General features: G+C 42.7%; 1 protein-coding gene across 9 annotated transcripts in view; it reads left to right on the top strand.

The window, feature by feature from the left end:
- TNRC6B (trinucleotide repeat containing adaptor 6B) overlaps positions 1 to 16,581 on the top strand; it is a 194,224-nt gene that overhangs the window by 72,605 nt on the left and 105,038 nt on the right. For 2 of the 9 annotated variants that reach the window (XM_031939134.1, XM_031939135.1), the window contains exon 2: positions 13,449 to 13,616. The exons of 6 other annotated variants lie outside the window; for them this stretch is intronic. The gene's annotated coding sequence lies outside the window, so the exon portion shown is untranslated. Of the gene's footprint in view, positions 1 to 12,794; positions 13,343 to 13,448; positions 13,617 to 16,581 lie in introns of those variants that run through there. One more of the 9 variants, XM_031939133.1, reaches the window with a different exon arrangement.

Here is a 16,581-nt window from a genome sequence, read left to right as displayed (position 1 = left end):
TTCCAACTCGCAACCCCTCTTAGCCTGAGAAAGTTGTACATGCCCCCACCTGAAATCTGAGCCAAGGTGCTTCTGACAGTGTTGGTGCATGTGCAGTGCAAAGTGCCCACGGTGAAGGCGTGTGACAAACATGGGCGAGCCCGCCAGAAGAAACAACAGATTCATTATGCATTTGATTTTGAATTCATTCCTGGAGGTTGCAATTAGAAACTATCTTATTGCCAATTCTCTGCAACCCCTACATTTAGTAAGGTGACCCTATGTGACGTCATGACCTACAGTTAAAGAAACTTTGCTCTAATATTGAAACGAGGAGTTTCCTCATCACATGTACCTCGTGGTAGAGTGTTCATGCTAATTCCCGTGATGTCCCCTCAGCCCCATTGATAGCGCATAAGCTAAGTGACTAGCTCCCTGAGTCTGTGACTCATGGTCCCACACCCAGGCTTCACTTCTGCCTCGGTTCTTGACTGCAGTGGCAGGAACGCCCCCCCAGGGGAGGAGGGGCATCGCACATTTAGGGCAGGTTCTGTGGTTGAAGGTTGGGGAGCCCCAGATCTGGGGGGATAGAATGAGGATGCAGTGACTCCCAGAGAGACCTCTCTTGTTAGGGGTGGGGAAGGCGGGCCGAGCTCAGTGAGACAGACCTGCATTCCCAGAAGCAGGAGCACTGTGGCCATTGGCCACTAGAGTCATCCCTGGAGGAACATGGCAGTGCCAGAGAGAGTGGCTCTCGCTGCCTGGGCGGGTTTACAGCAGACCTGCAGAGAGCCTAGAGCTGACTCCAGGGTGGCCATCCCTGCACCGCCACTTAGGAGATGTAGGAGCTTAGACACAGCATGAAAAACTGGCAGGATTATCCCTGTGTTCTTTACCTTCTAGGGTGATTGTGAGGATAAGGGAGATCAGGAGCACTTTGTGAACCTCTCTGAATGGCAGTGTGTCTGTCAGAGGGAATACCACCATAACCCATCTTTCTGGGGTACCCAGAGTGCCTCTAAACAAGATCCTGAAGTGTTTGTGCCACAGACAGGGCTCGAGCAGGTGTCTGAGAAAAACAACTTACTATTCTTTGTGAATGAATGTCTGTGAAAAAGGAAATAGTAATGGATCCCTGTTTTAGGAGGTACTGTAATATTAGATGCTCAAGCTAGGGAATTTGGGGACCATGAATCAATCAAGAGATCTTGAGTAGGTGCCTACTGCGTGCCAGGCGCAGTATCAGGATTACAGAGACAAAAGCGAAATAATCTCTCTTCTGAAAGAGCTTATTTCCAGTCAGAAGAGACTGCATATGGTCATATAAGAAGAACTGTAAATAATGGGGGCAGGGGTTATAGAGGAAGATCTCAGCACCCGTACAGGTCCGGAAGGGCTTCATTTACAAGAGACTCTTTAGCTGAGCCCTGAAGGAAACATTTATTAAAGGAGAGCGTTTATTCTAAGCATGGCCAAAAGCCAGGACAAGAAGCAGAGACAGGATTCTCCCGATTGGAGAACCACAAGTTTGTCTAGGCTGTGTTTTTGTGTAATAAAGCTGAGAAGGTAGATAGAAAGGAATTTTATTTTAGGGCCAAATAGAGAAGTCTGTATTTGATCCTATGGGTAACAGGAAATCTGGGAAGTTATTGACTAGGGGAGTGAGACCTGAACTTTACGAATTCCATTTTGGGAAAATTTCAGATATAAGGCCAAGGAAAAATAGGTATATTAGTTAAATTAAATAAATTAAAAACAGGCATATTAATGCACTGAGTGTATGTTTCAGTGTTCATTCAGAGCGGTTTCCACTGGGTGCTTTGGAATTTTCTTGGGTCATGGTATCGCTCCAAGGAGCTAGGTCTTACATAGCTGATCACCGTTAAAATGTTGCTTTTACTATGTAAAGGGTTCTCCAGATTCTGCTCACTTCCTGTTGCATCAATTCAATTAAGTCTTTCCAGGATTTTTTGAAACTGTCCTGCTTGTCATTTCTTAAATCACCATGGTGTTTTCAATCACAATCATATACCATCACTTGTTCAGGCATTCCCAATTGATGGGCATCCACTCAACTTCCAATTCTTTGATCTCTTTGGGGTACAGAACTAGTAGTGGTATTGCTGGGCAAAGAGATAAGCAGTGCTGGTTTTTATTTTTCTATATCCCCTTCAATAGTTATCATTTTCTTTTTCTGTCAGGTTAGCCAATTTGAGGTTGTACTTCATTGTTTTCATGTGCATTTCTCTACTTATTAATGAGCAAGAGCATTATTTCATGTGACTATTGATAACTTTGATTTCTTTTTCTGAAAACTGCCTGTTTATAATCTTTCACTATATATCAGTTGGGGAATGGTTCTTATTTTTATAAATTGGCTCAGTTTCCCATCTATTTGGAAAATGAATCTTTCCCAGAGAAACTTGCTATAAAAATTTGTTCCCACTTTCCTACTCTCCTTCTAATTTTTGATTTTATTGAGTTTGTGTAAAATCTTTTTAATTTCATGTAATCAGAATTACTTTCTGTTATTTTCTCTATCTCTTGTTTGATCATAAATTCTTTCCTTGCCCATGAATCAGGTAAAATTTTCCCTGTTAACTTAATTTGCTTATATCATCCTTTCTGTCTAAATCATATACTCATTTTGTTTTAGGGTGAGATGGTGGTTTATTCCTAGTTTCTGCCAAACTACTCTCCAGCTTCTTCCAAAATTTTTGTCAAATAGTGAGTTTTCCCCATCAAAGTTGGGGAATTAGATTACTTATGGTCATTTACTACTGCATAATATGTACCTAATGATCCCACCACTCTATAGCTTAACCATCACCTGATTGTTTTGATGAATGCTGCTTTACGATTTGAAGTCTGGTACTATTAGGCTGCCTTCCTTCACTTTTTTTCTCCACTGATCTCCTTTATATTCTTGTCCTTTTGTTCTTTTAGATAAATTTTGTTATTATTTTTCTCTTTCTGTAAAATAATTCTTTGGTTGTTTGATTTGACATCGAATAAACTAATTTAGGTAGAATTGGTATTTTATTAATTATTGGTTTAGCCTACCAATAAGCAATGAATATTTTTTCAGTTGTTTAGATCTAACTTTATGTGAAAATATTTTGTAATTGTGTTCATATAGTTCCTGGATTTGTCTTGATAGATAGACTACCAAGTATTTTATATTATCTGCAGTTATTTTAAATGGAATTTTTCTTTCTGTCTCTTCCTCTTGGATTTTGTAAGTAATACACAGAAATGTTAAATGATTTATATGGGATTTATTTTATGTCTTGCAACTTTATGAAAGTTTTGATTGTTTCAACTATTTTTTTGGTTGATTGTTTAAGACTCTCTAAGTACCACCACATCTACAAATAGTAATTGATAGGTTTACTTCCTCATTTTCTATTATAATTCTTGGGGTTTTTTTTTTTTGTTGTTGTTGTTGTTGCTGTTTTTTGGTCTAATTTCTATAGCTTGCATTCCTAATACAGCATTGAATAATAGTGGTGATTATGGACATCCTTGCTTCAACCCTGACCTTACTGGAAAATCTTAATCATATGCTTTCTAGTGTTTTCAGTAAGAATGGATGTTGTATTTTGTCAAAAGTTTTTTTGGATCTATTGAAATAATCATATGATGATTGTTGATTTTTGTCATTAATATGATCACTTATGCTGATAGTTTTCCTAATATTGAACCAGAATTCTTTCCCTATTTCTTTTCCAAATAGTTTATATAGTATTGGAATTACTTATTGCTTGAAAGGATCATGTAAGCATTCTGTTTCCTCTGTTAATTTGGACAGTTTACAATATTTGTCCATTTCACTTTGTCATTTTTACTGGTATATAATTGGACAAAATAACTTCTAATAATTGCTTTGATTTCATCTTCATTTGGTGGCTTATTTTAAAACCCTTTACATTTTTGATACTGGTAATTTGATTTTCTTTTCTTTTTTAAATCAGATTGACCAATGGTCTATCATCTGCCTTGTTTGTTTTCATAAATCAGCTTCTAGTTTTACTTAATACTTCAGTGTTTTTTTTTTTTTAACCTTCTATTTTGTTAACCTCTATTTTGATTTTCAGGGTTTTCCTTTTGATGTTTAATTGAGGATTTTTAATTTCTTTTTCTAGTTTTTTTTTTAATTGCATACCCTCTTCATTGATATATTTTTTCTTTTATTGATGTATGCCTTAAGAGATACAAATTTTCCCCTAAGTACTGCTTTGGTTGCATGTCACAAATTTTGGTGTGTTGACTTGTCATTCTCTTTAATAAAATTATTGTTTCTATGATTTGTTCTTTTACATTCTCGCTCTTTAGGATTAGGTTAGCTTCCAATTAATTTTTTATCTTTGCTTCCATGGTCCTTTACTGAATATAATTTAATGCATTATGTTCTCCAAAAGGTGCATTTAATAGTTCTGCTTTTCTGCATTTGGTTGTGAGTTTTTTAATCTTTAATTTTTAATTAAACCCTAATATCTGGTCAAGCTGCCATGTACAGCCAAGAAAAAGGTGTATTCCTTTCTATTCCCATTCATTTGGTCCAGAGTTCTATCATATCTAACTTTTTTCAAGTTCTTTTCATCCCCTTAACTTCTTACTTATTTTATGGCTAGATTTATCTAGTTCTGAGAGGACAAAGTTCAAGTTTCTCACTAATATAATTTTACTTTTGATTTTCTTCTGTGACTCATTTAATATTTCCTTTGCAGATTTTGATGCATATGTTTAGTATTGCTATTTATTGTCTCTGGTACCTTTTGGCAAGATGTAATTTCCCTGCACTTCTCTCTTTTAATTAAGTTTGGTTTTGATTTTGCTTTGTCTAAGATCATAATTTCTATCCCTGCCTTTTTATGTCTGCTGAAGCAATAATAGATTCTGCTGACAGGCTCTTATTTTCGATCCATGTATGTGTCTGTGTGTCTCTGTTTCAAGTATGTTTCTTGTAAATAATATATTGTTGCATTCTGGTTTCTAATCCATTCTTCTATCTACTTCCGTATTATGGATGAGTTCACATTAGTGCATTGTTGATGGAGTTTGTGAGTCAGTACAGTAATTCTGGAAAGCAGTTTGGATCTCTACTCAAAAAGTCACTAAACTTTGGCTCAGCAAAGAGAACAGAGGATAAAAGAAAAGAATTCATATGTACCAAAAATAATTTTTGTGTGTGCTTGTTTTGTGTTGGTAAAAAAAAAAAAAACTGAAAACTAAAGGAGTGCCCATCATTTGAGGAATGACTGAATATATTATGAAATAGGCATGTAATGAAAGGCCTGGAGAGACTTACACGAACTGATGCTGAGTGAAATGAGCAGGACCAGGAGATCATTATATACTTCAACAACAATACTAGATGATGACCAGTTCTGATGGACCAGGCCATCCTCAGCAACGAGATCAACCAAATCATTTCCAATGGAGCAGTAATGAACTGAACCAGCTATGCCCAGAAAAAGAACTCTGGGAGATGACTAAAAACCATTACATTGAATTCCCAATCCCTATATTTATGCCCACCTGCATTTTTGATTTCCTTCACAAGCTAATTGTACAATAATTCAGAGTCTGATTCTTTTTGTACAGCAAAATAACGTTTTGGTCATGTATACTTATTGTGTATCTAATTTATATTTTAATATATTTAACATCTACTGGGCATCCTGCCATCTAGGGAAGGGGGTGGGGGGGTAAGAGGTGAAAAATTGGAACAAGAGGTTTGGCAATTGTTAATGCTGTAAAGTTACCCATGCATATATCCTGTAAATAAAAGGCTATTAAAAAAAAAAAAAGAAATAGGCATGTAATGGAATACTGTTGTATTATAAGAAAGGATGAAAGGGATAGTTTCACTGAAACATGATAAAACCTATACGAACTGATACAGAGTGAAGTGGGCCGAACCAGGAGAGCAATTTGTACATAACAACATAAAGACAAACAATTTTGAAAGCCTTAGGAATCATGATCAACAAAATGACCAGCCATGATTCTAAAGGACATGGGATAAAACATGGTATCAGACCTACATATTTTGAACAAGATCATTGTAGAAATTTGCTTTATTTATTCATGACAAGAGTTTTATCATTTTTTTCCTTTTCCTCCTGTTCAAAAGTATTATTGTAGCTGCATATTGATGTTGGGATATAATAAAAAGTATTCATTCAGGCATTTAAGACCCCTAACAGTTGGACCCCTATCTACTTTTCCTGACTTTTTCTTATTTTTTCTAATGGTGGGAATAAGTGGGAGAGTGTGTCAGTTTTTGTTCATTAGAAGAATAAAATTTAATTTAAAAAAAAAAGTGAGGCAAGCAGAACCAGAACAATTTATATAATAAAAGCATTGCAAAGACAACTCTGAAAGATTTGAACTCTGAATAGCACTGGTCAACCATGATTCCAGAATATCAGCAGTGAAGTATTGTCTATCTCCTGACCAATGATGGAATCAGGCTGCAAAATTAGACCTATAATCTTTGGACATGTCCATTGTGGGAATTTGTTTTGCTTGTTTTTGTTGTTTTTTAAAGAGGGAAGTGAAAAGGATAGGAAATATGTTTTTATTAATTAAAAAATAAGCCACTACATTCTAAAAGAAAAGATCATTTTAGTAGCAGTCTGGACGATGGATTGTTGTGAGAATGGACTCAGTATACAGATCATATTTGTTGTTGTAGCAGTCACTGTAAGAGGTGATGAGGCCTTAAACTGAGATGATACCTCTAAAAATGGAGGGAATCAGAAATTGGTGTGGATGGAAGTAGAATTGTTGAGAATGATGGAGTATGTTGGGAGATTGTAAGGGTTAAAAAGCCTCTAGAAGCAAGGAATGCCGCTCAAGGCATGGGGAAGGCCAGAGGGATAAGAGATACTGAGATGCAGGTGCGTTCTATGTGGAGGTGGGGCATAGCCCCATGAGGCAGTGTCTGATCTCAGGTACTGGACCTCCCTCCTTAGTGCTCTCAAAGCCTAGCACTCCTCCCTCCCCTTTCTTGGGCCAATCCCATTATGCCAGGTTCCTAGAGGACCTCCCCCTCCCCCCAGATCCTCAGGGGGTTATAAATATGTGCTATCTATGAATAAAGTTCTCTTTTGCTTCACCCCTACCTCCTGGTGGTCTGTCTCTCTGGGATCTGGGTTAGTGCCCGAAGATGGGTAAGTGTGGCCTAGCTGTGCTGTTGATGGACGGCCATTAAGAGTAGCTCTAAGTAGCTCTAAGTAGCTCAAGGTTAGGGTAGCATAAAGAGACACAATAGGAGGTGAGTGGGTAGTAGAGTGAAGAATTAGGGATGACTCTGAAGCTGAAAATGTTGAGTGATTGGAAGGATCATGATCTGACAGAGGTGTGATGTTTGGGGCCAGGAAGATCAGTTCTATTTTGGAGACCTGGAGTAGCAAGTGCCTGTGGAACATCATGTTGGGATGCAGATGTGAGAGAGATGGGTTTGAGCTTCTGTAAGCAAACCATTCAGAGTTGTTCTCTGTGGTTTACCAAACATTATTTCAGCTTCTTCAATGAAGCTGTGGAATCGCCCTTTCCCAATACTGAATGAATCCTTATATACTTTAGCAATTCCATAAAAGAGAGGAAATTTTGGGAAAAAAATATATTTTTGCTTATTTGCATCTAATTTTATTCTGGAAATATTCGTCTTACATCTTGCTAACCATATTGGTAATTCCACTAATTGAAGTTTCTAATTCCTTCAGAATTCTTTATCTTTACCATGTTGTCACTATGAATTATTCTGTTTCTGGTCACTTTACTGTGCATGACTTTATATAAATCTTCCCACATTTCTCTGAAATGATTATCCCCTTCATAATTTCTTACAGCCTGATATTATTTCATCACATCTGTATACCATAACTTGTTTATCCATTTTAGAGTTTATGGTCACCCCCTCAGATTGTCATTCTTTGCTGCCTCCAAAAGAGCTAAAAATACTTTATTTTGTTCTGTTTTGCTTAAAGATTAATCCCTCCCATAATCTACCCTGTCAACAGTTTTCCTTTCTCTCCCTTTTCCCTCCTATTTCCCTTTTCAATAAGATTCACTTTTGCTTTCTGGAATATATTCTAAGTACTCCCATCCTATATCGTAGTGGCTGCTCAATCATGGGTGATAGATACTTGAATTGAAGTCCTAATACTTGAATTCTTTTTTTCTGCCTGCTTGCAGTATTTTTTTTCCCTTTGGCCTAGAAGCTCTGGGTTTTGGCAGGGATGTTTCTGGAAGTTTTTTATTTTGGGGTTCTCTCAAGATGGATTCTTTCTCTTTCTTGGAGTATTGAATATTATATTGTTCCATGATCTCAAGGACAGCTCTGTCTAAGGACCTGCGAGCTTTCTGTGCTCTCACAGGGGTCTGATCTGGTAAAGCCTGTTTGTTGTCTTCCTTTTCTGAGCCCTGCAAATTATGGATCTGAGTTGGTGTTTAAGCAGTGGTCATCTTAGCCCCTTTCAGCCATCCGGGAAGCCCTGCTGCTTCAGAATCTCAGAACTAGAGGCTTTGCTTTGGCCTGGAGTTCCTGCTTATATTATTCTTTTGCAGGTTTCAGACTAGGCTACAAGCTGGAACTGAGACTCTGCTGTGCTCCTGCCTTTGGGACACATAGATGCTGCTTATTTCTGAATTGTCTCATACGTTGTGCCCTGGATCTGTGACCCAAGACTGGGCCACAGGTGGCAAAGTCTGGGGGACTCTGCCTTTGGCACGGCTTTTCCCTGGGCTGGCGTGCTCCTGGCTGGGCTCTGTTCCCTTGACAGAAAATGATTCATTCCAACTTCTGCATCAGGGTTTGGTCTGGTGTATTTTCTAGATTTTTTGGAAGGGTGCTCCCTGCATCTTCACTGTCTTGGCCCCACACTCTATGTATACTTTAAAAACAATCTCTGTTCTGTCTTCATGATTTGGAAGAATCCATACTGTTAATGTCACTTTTTAAAGGATTAATTGATCTTTATTTTAATCGATTAAAAGCAAGTTTATCTTTGATCAATGAAAAATAGATTTATCTTGGTCCTAAAAAAAAAAAAATCATTTGTTTTGCTCATTGCTTTCCGCTTCCGAATTTCAGAAAATCCTAGTTCATGAGGATCATTTCTCATCATTATGAGATGACCGACCATGGATCTGTATAAATCTAACTTCATAATTGGTGTGTAGGTGACTGCACCAAAGATTCATTGAGCACCAACTGTCTATAAAGCGTTGAGCCAGAGCCTGGGCATGTAGAGATTTAAAAAGACTATTCTTGTTCTCTAAAGTGCTCACAGTCTCCTGGGAGAGAGGCAGGGGCGGCATGGGAACTGCGATCTGTGCAGTGGAGAGAAAGTCTCACACACGAACACTCCAAGGTCTTCTGGGTGGGGAAGGGTGGGCCACACAACCTCCCCCAGGCACTGGCTCTGACCGCAGTCTTTCCTGCAGGGACATCTGAGGGCCTACTACCACTTAACCTGGGTTTCTACCTTCTGATGCGGCTGGAGGGAAGCGTGTGCGCACAGCAGGGGAGCAGAGTCAGGTGCAATTCTAGCCCAAATCACTTACAACTACACTACACTACAACTACAGGACTCTGAGCCCCCCTCTTCTGTCTGCGCCTGCCCTGGTGACATCCTCCTTGTTCTTTGGAAGCCACGGGAGCCGGCCCCAGCCGCCTCACCTCCCACCCAAGATAGAGCTTCCCGGGTGGCTTGGCTCTAAGGCTCCCACTGCTTCCAGGTCATGGAGCCGTCATCCCAACCGAAGCCGGCAGGTGGTGGGCCCACAACTAGCAGTGCTGCCAAGGAATCAGCGAGCGTGGGCCTGGCATGTGCGGGCAGCCGGGGGAGAGACCACCGGCTCCACTCTAGTCGGTGGGCCGAGGGGGGAGTTGGGGGAGGGGAATCTGGGGGAGAGTAGGCTGACCCCTTATAAACAGTTCCTGGGTGTCCTCAGAGGGGGGCAGGCTGGGCGGACCCCCGTGAGTCTGCTAGGAATACAGGTCTTCTGAGAAGTGACCAGAGGCCAAGAGATCTGTAGGGAAGGCAGGTGGCTGGTGTGTGGGAGGGAGGAGGTGACCAGGAGCCAGCCATATTAGGGAATGAGAGATATGGGAGAATGACCCAGAGTGAGGCTGAGTTGGAGGCCGGGAGGCCAGGCAGGAAAGCAGGCCCAGAGCTAACCTGGTGCCGAGGCAGGAATGGCTGGCACTGACCCCTGCTTCTTCAGGGAGCGCTTTGCAACCACCACAGTGGCCTTTCCTTGGCCCTTCGGGCTTGGTTAGGCTGTTAGCGGATGTTCGGCTGGGTAAGGCAGGGGCAGGAGGCCCGTTTTGCCCAGAGAAGACTGAAGCTGGGGGGTGTGGGGCTCATCCCAGTCTAACAACCTGCAGGTGCAGTACTGGGACCACTTGGCCGCCTCCGCCTTCAGAGACTGGTTCGTGTTGTCCAAGCCCACCACACCCTCCCACTGAGAAGCAGGGCCTCAGCCTCGCCCTTCCTGTGTTCCCAGGTTCTGTGATTGTGACCATGTCTAGCCCGGGATAGGAGCCCCCCACTCACACACAGGAGATGGTTTGCAGGAAGCTCCCATGCTCCGAGATGTGTGATGTAGTGAGCCCTGGGAGAAGGGTGCAGACACAGAGACCGCGGGGCCTGGGTAAGGCCAGGGCAGGAGGCTTCTCTCCCAGACACCTCGCAGGTTAGCAGAATACTAAATCCAAAGGGAGCACAAACTTATTGCAGACTTGCTAAATGTGTGCCAGTTGTGATCTGTCTGAAGTAGCAGAAAGCTTGATGTGTTCTAGAAACAACTTTATTGCTCTTAAGTAGTTGGTAGAACTAACCAGTTATCCAGTGGAGCCAAAGCTTTGTCACAGATGAAAGTAATCTGTAATTATCGGAGGCATTGTAGGAGTCACTGTTAGAGATAAGCAATTATGGATTATCCTGGGAAGGTCTTAGTGTAGATTGTCAATAAAATGAGACTAAGTCCCCAAGCTGGTAGTAAAATAGCCTCGGTCTTTGAAAACCAGAATGCTCCCGTCTAGTTTAATTCCATCCCGAAAGGGATCGGCCTGCAGACTTTTCCAAACTCTGCTCCCCTGGGTCCCCCTTGAGAACAGAACGAGGAGCCGCTGAGGCAGCAGGAGCAGAGGGAGTAAGTGTAGGTGGGCAAGAAGCTATTGTGAGCAGCTGAGGTGCCTCTGTGGATCCCCATCAGTGCTGATCCCCAGCAGCTTTGCGGCAAGGTTCTGGTCTCTGCTGCTGTAGACTAAGCAGCAAGTCTCTGTTTCGGTGATTCGCTGGCTCATTCACGAAATGGGTCCAGTCTGAGGCAGGGTGTTGTAGGACTACCTCTGGTGAGCGGGATACCATCGAGGGACTCGTTTTTCGCAAGAAGGAGCCAGTGCTAGAGTGTTCCATGAAGGTCAGTCCTTTTAATCATTTGAATGATTGTGATTGAGGGATGAAAATCTAGCTCTCTGCAGGCTAGTGTTTTGAGTAGGACTGTTGGAAAAGACTAGAATTCTGTGTCAGAATTTTATAGCTGAATCTGACTTAAAGGAGTAATCTAGTCCCATCCTACCCTCTTGTTTTATAAATTGGAAACTGAGGTCCAGCCCCAAAATGAACACCCCAAGGCTATAGAATTGGGTTAGTGACAGGGTTGAGACTCTTGTACCATCCTGCATCACGTATTGAAATGGGATGGAATCCAGGAGGAACAAGTACAAGGTAATCACGTATGAATACAACTTTGGAAGCCAGCCAGAATATTTGGAGTCATAACATTAAAAGGAAAAAAAAAAAAAAAAAGACTCTGTTGACAATGTTGCCTGAGTTATAATGTAAGACTTGTGTTGGCTAAAATCCTTTTGGGATGAATGTGTTACTGGAGTCTGTTAGGAAGCTCCAGATCCTGTTTTAGAAGGTTTACTTTAACTTCTTTTAATGGGTCAGAAAATCTGGTCATTGGTTAAAAAACTATGTGACCAGACTCGCCTGAGAAGCCAGTTCTCAAACTGTAAAGAGTTCCAGGAGGTCAGAATTAAAGGGAGGTAGAGTCTGGGCCATAGTCCTTGTCATTCTGGCCGCCTTCTGGCCTTCCAGAATTCGTGTTTCTTTTTGTTCCCTGCTTTCCTCTACTTGGGAGCCTTGTTTCCCTATTATGATCTATATCCAAAGAAAAGAGAATTCTTTAAAAAGGAAAAAAAGGAAAAACATTTTTTCTGGCTTCCTGAAAAAATAGACATCCTTGGTTTTGAACTTTGAATTTGCAGATTTGAAAAGCATAGACAGGTGTGATCGAGTATTTTGTAGGATTGCTTTCCTGTGTCTAATGCCACTGATGTGGGTGGGCAACGTGCAGCTCTCTTTATGGAGGCCTGTATGCCTCTCAGTGCTTCACACGAGTCTAAGTGAGCACAGAGCTCGTGAGATGGAGCTGCCTTGGTTTCTCTTACCCCGAAAAGAACAGCTGCCATCTCTTCCATTGGCTGAGCCTATGTGGAGAGGACAGTCGTAGAGCCGTTACCTTCAGATGTGAAAAGCCCAGGTTCTCTTTGGGGTAAGTGTTAGTTAACTTTAGTTAGGATGAGATTTTATTTTATTTTTTTATTTTCCTCAGTAATATTTTATTTTTCCAAATACACATAAAGATAAGTTTCCAACATTTGTTTTTGTGAGATTTTGTGTTCTAATTTGTCTCCTTTCCTCCCTAAGAGAGCAAGTAATCTGATATAGGTTAAACACGTACGTTCCTTCTAAACATATTTCGTTCTTGTCATGTTGCACATGAAAAATCAGAGCAAAGGAGAAAGAAAACAAAGGAGCTAAACCAAAAAGGTGAAAGTCTGTGCTCTGGTCCGCACTTTATCTCCAGAGCTCTCTCCCTGGATGTGGTCAGCGCTTCCATGGGCTGAGATTTTAATAAAGGCATCCTCGGGGCAGGCCCTGGAGACATTCTGTCTGGTCCCAAGAAGCTCGGCTCCGTCGTCAGAGTGGAGACCTCTTTTGGACTTCACCCTACCGAGCAGAGGGAGCTGGGGGCCGCTTTTTGGCCAAGCACCCCATTTGCTGAGGCCTGGCCTGGTGCTTCCCAGGCAATGTCAGCATCCTGCAGTACATCACAAAGCCCCCCCAGCTGTGTCACAGCCAGTCAGGCTGGTCGATGGCACAAGTGCTCCCAGCCCTGAGCCCCTGCATGGATTCCCTCCCACCAGGGTCGCTTCTGAGTGTGTGACCCTCTTTTCTCACCCCATCAATCCATGTCCCTCCCGCCACCCATCCGGATTAGAAGTCAGCCATCGGCGAGGCCCTCCCTTGGGGGTCGCTCCCCCCTTTTCCAGGTAGGCCCTGACACTGTGGCTGCCCTCCCGCCCGGCCGGGCCCTCGTCCTTGGGACCCGGGGCTATCTGGGGGCCTGAAACAAGCTTCTCTGCCGTGTGTTCTCAGGCTCAATCCTCAGGGCAGTCTCGTGGGATGAGGCCTGCTCCTGCTCCTCCTGCCAGCACTTGCTTCACTTCCTGGCACGCCGTGTGTGCGGCAGAAACGTCCCTCCCGACTCTCCGGGGAAGCCCAGCCTCCTCTGTGCGGCGAGAGTGCGCGGTAGCCTAGGAGCAGGTAGGGCTGGGGCGGCTGGCGGCCATCTCCTCGGCCGCCGTCCTACTTTCCCCTTCTCTCCTCTCGGTCCGCTTCCTGTCCTTGTCCCCTCACGCACACACAGGCAGAGAAAGCCACGCAGTCGCTGCCACTTTCTCTTTTGTCTGCTTCTGACCCAACGTCATTTCTCTGTAGACTGAGCTTTAAGAGCTCCAGTGCTGTCCCCAATTTGGGTTTTCTCCACTGGCCAGCAGCAGACTCTGACCGCTTCTCAGAGCCCTCGGGAAGGTTTCTGATGATGCTCAGAGAAGGACTTGGATGGGCAAGAGTGAGATGGGGACCATCGTGGCCATTTTCATGCCCTCCCTTGCATTTATGTGTACCAGTCTGTAAAGTGGCTAGCTGGGGATGGGGGGGATGCCCAGTGAGCAGGTCCAGTTTATTGGCATTTGGAAGTTCTCTTGTGGCCATTATTGCTCAGAACCTGATCTATGCTTCTCCATTTCTTCTGCTGTCTACCTTGTCTTTTCTTTCATTACTTTCAATTTCAAAATGCTAACATGTGAATAGCCTGTATAATTTTTGTCTATTTTTTAGTCAATGATTTCCAGAATTAATTTCAAACAGCGTTAAAAGTCCACTTTGACTACTGACCGAGATAAATGAGGGCCATATATGTGCAATGCCCTTTCCTTGGTCATAAATCTGACAGTTCTCATCGGCCAGCTCTCCCATTTGTAGAGAAGACAGAAAATCTAATATTAGATGTGTCTGCCATGGTTACAGAACTTGCTGTGTCTTAGACACTGTTGGACCTCCCTGACAATTCAGGACTTGCCATTAAAATGGCCATTCAGAATTCCTTTCAGGAATCTTTATTTATGGGACACTTCCACTTCTGACATTCTACTGCATTTCAATTTGCAATTTGTATCTTGCATTATTTTGTATGGACAGCAGCTATGTGATTTTTTTTTTTTTTCCAATCTGTATGACAAACAATCATATAGCCATGCGGGCTATACCTGTGGGTTTTTATCACTTAGCTCCACCCTTACTTCAAAGAAGCCTGGAAGAAACAAATGAATCCTTATCTGGTAGCATAGGTAACCATAAATTTCCTGTGTACCTGTGATAAAAATAACTTAGATAATCTTTGCCTGAATGAAGGTGAGAGGATTAAGTAGTGAAAGATGGGAGTGTTGTGCAATTATTGGGTATTTCTAATATGTGGGTATGGTTCAGGTTTTCCATAGACTGGGGGGGGGGGGGGGGGGCTGTTGGATTGTTTAAGACTAATAAGGTAGCTCCATGGAACTACTGGACATCCATAAAAAATGAGTTTTTACCCTGGGAGTTTAGCACTTGAGGTAAAGTTTTCCTGACTTGTCCTAAAAACTTAGTTACAAAAGGCAACAGGTTGTCTGCCTGCTGGCATCTGAAATCTGCTGACAGCGCGGACCTGGTTTCAGAACTTGGGAGAGTCGAGTGCGTGTTGATTGACTGCATTGGGCACTAATTTGACATTTTGCACGTGATGGTTAGCTGCAGAACAGTTGACCCCAAATGATTTGGAAAGCTAACATTCTGTCGTGTCCCCCAAAGCTTTCCTGGCGGCCGCTGCTGTGGCTTTGAAAGACAGCACAGGAATTGTCACCTCGACCAGGGGCGTGCTGTTGCTTGTAGGTGCTCAGATGCGGCCCCCTCGCCGCCTCCTGCCCTGTAGTCATGGGACCTCAGCAGCAGGAAGAACTTCACAGCTGGGTCAGTCACATTGGGCCAAACGCCCCCCTTCTCGTTCTTCTGGAAGTGATTTTCCAAACAGAAGAAACTGTGGAATTGTGGAAATAGGAATTGAATCCAAATATAACCAAAGCATTGGATTCTCAGTTCTGAGACATTTTGGAATTCTCTGTAGGTGACAGATGTTTGAAATAATGGGGAAGAGGGAGAGACAGGCCGGAGCTCCAGCATCCTGGATTCCCCTTCCCTGGAATGATTCGTGGGCTGCCGAAACCGTGGGGGAGAGCAAGGCAGCCTCGCCATGGCTTCCCTCTGGCACCTGAGCAACTGAACCAGATGGAAAATTACTTCCCTAGTAGCCTCTGTCCCTTTGGCAGCCATTTTGTCATCATCCCTGGCCTTTCCCTGGTGAGAGCAGTCAGCCAGCCTCGCTGCTGTCGAGAGCTAGTGTCATAATCTGCCTCCTGGCGGGCTCCCGCTGAGAAATGCTAATGGTGCTTGGGTACCTTTCTTGGGTCTGTGTGATCTGGGGGAGGATGTGGCATTTCATCCTTACCAGGACTCCCCTCCACCACCCCAGTCCCCCCATCTACACCTCTCGTCTCCATGAGCTGCTGATTAGTCATGGCGTGGTAGCAAAAAAGAACTGGAAATCAGGGAGATATCCAGCGATGGATGATGGCCAAATGAGGGGTGAGACAGAAATGTGATTGTGGGGCTGTAAGAAATAATGGTGAAGACTTCAGAGAACCTTAGGAAGACTCAGGGGGAAATGATTGATGTCCAGAATAAAATGAGCAAAACCAGGTGATGCAATGGAAGTAGAAAGAAAACGAATGAAGTTGGAGGTTGGGTAACCCAGTAAAAGAACTGAGAAAATGCAACAAATTCCCTTCTTAGCAGGAGTGAAGGGAGGTACTGTATACACTCTTAGACATGATTAATATATTGGGTCACCTTTTGTTGAACTGCCTTTCTTTTTCTTTTTTCTTTTTAAAGATCTTTGTTCTAAATCTTGCTGGACAAGGATATATTTGGAAATAAGTGAAGGTGATATGAAAACGAGAGATGTTATTTTAAATAAAATTTAATTTTCAATGTAGTAATAGTCATAAAAATTAACCTTATTTGACAGGAGTTAGTTTTGTACAAGTATCTGGAGAGTAGCAGAAGGACCCGGGGGTATAATGCAGGCTGCCTTCTCCACAGAGATGAAGAAACAAACCTGATCCTGGAAAGGGAA

The sequence above is a fragment of the Sarcophilus harrisii genome, chromosome 5 (genome assembly GCF_902635505.1).
Source record: "Sarcophilus harrisii chromosome 5, mSarHar1.11, whole genome shotgun sequence".
Taxonomy (NCBI): Eukaryota; Metazoa; Chordata; class Mammalia; order Dasyuromorphia; family Dasyuridae; genus Sarcophilus; species Sarcophilus harrisii.
The sequence above is the reverse complement of the archived record's forward strand: the minus strand, read 5'-3'. Positions and strand labels throughout refer to the sequence as shown.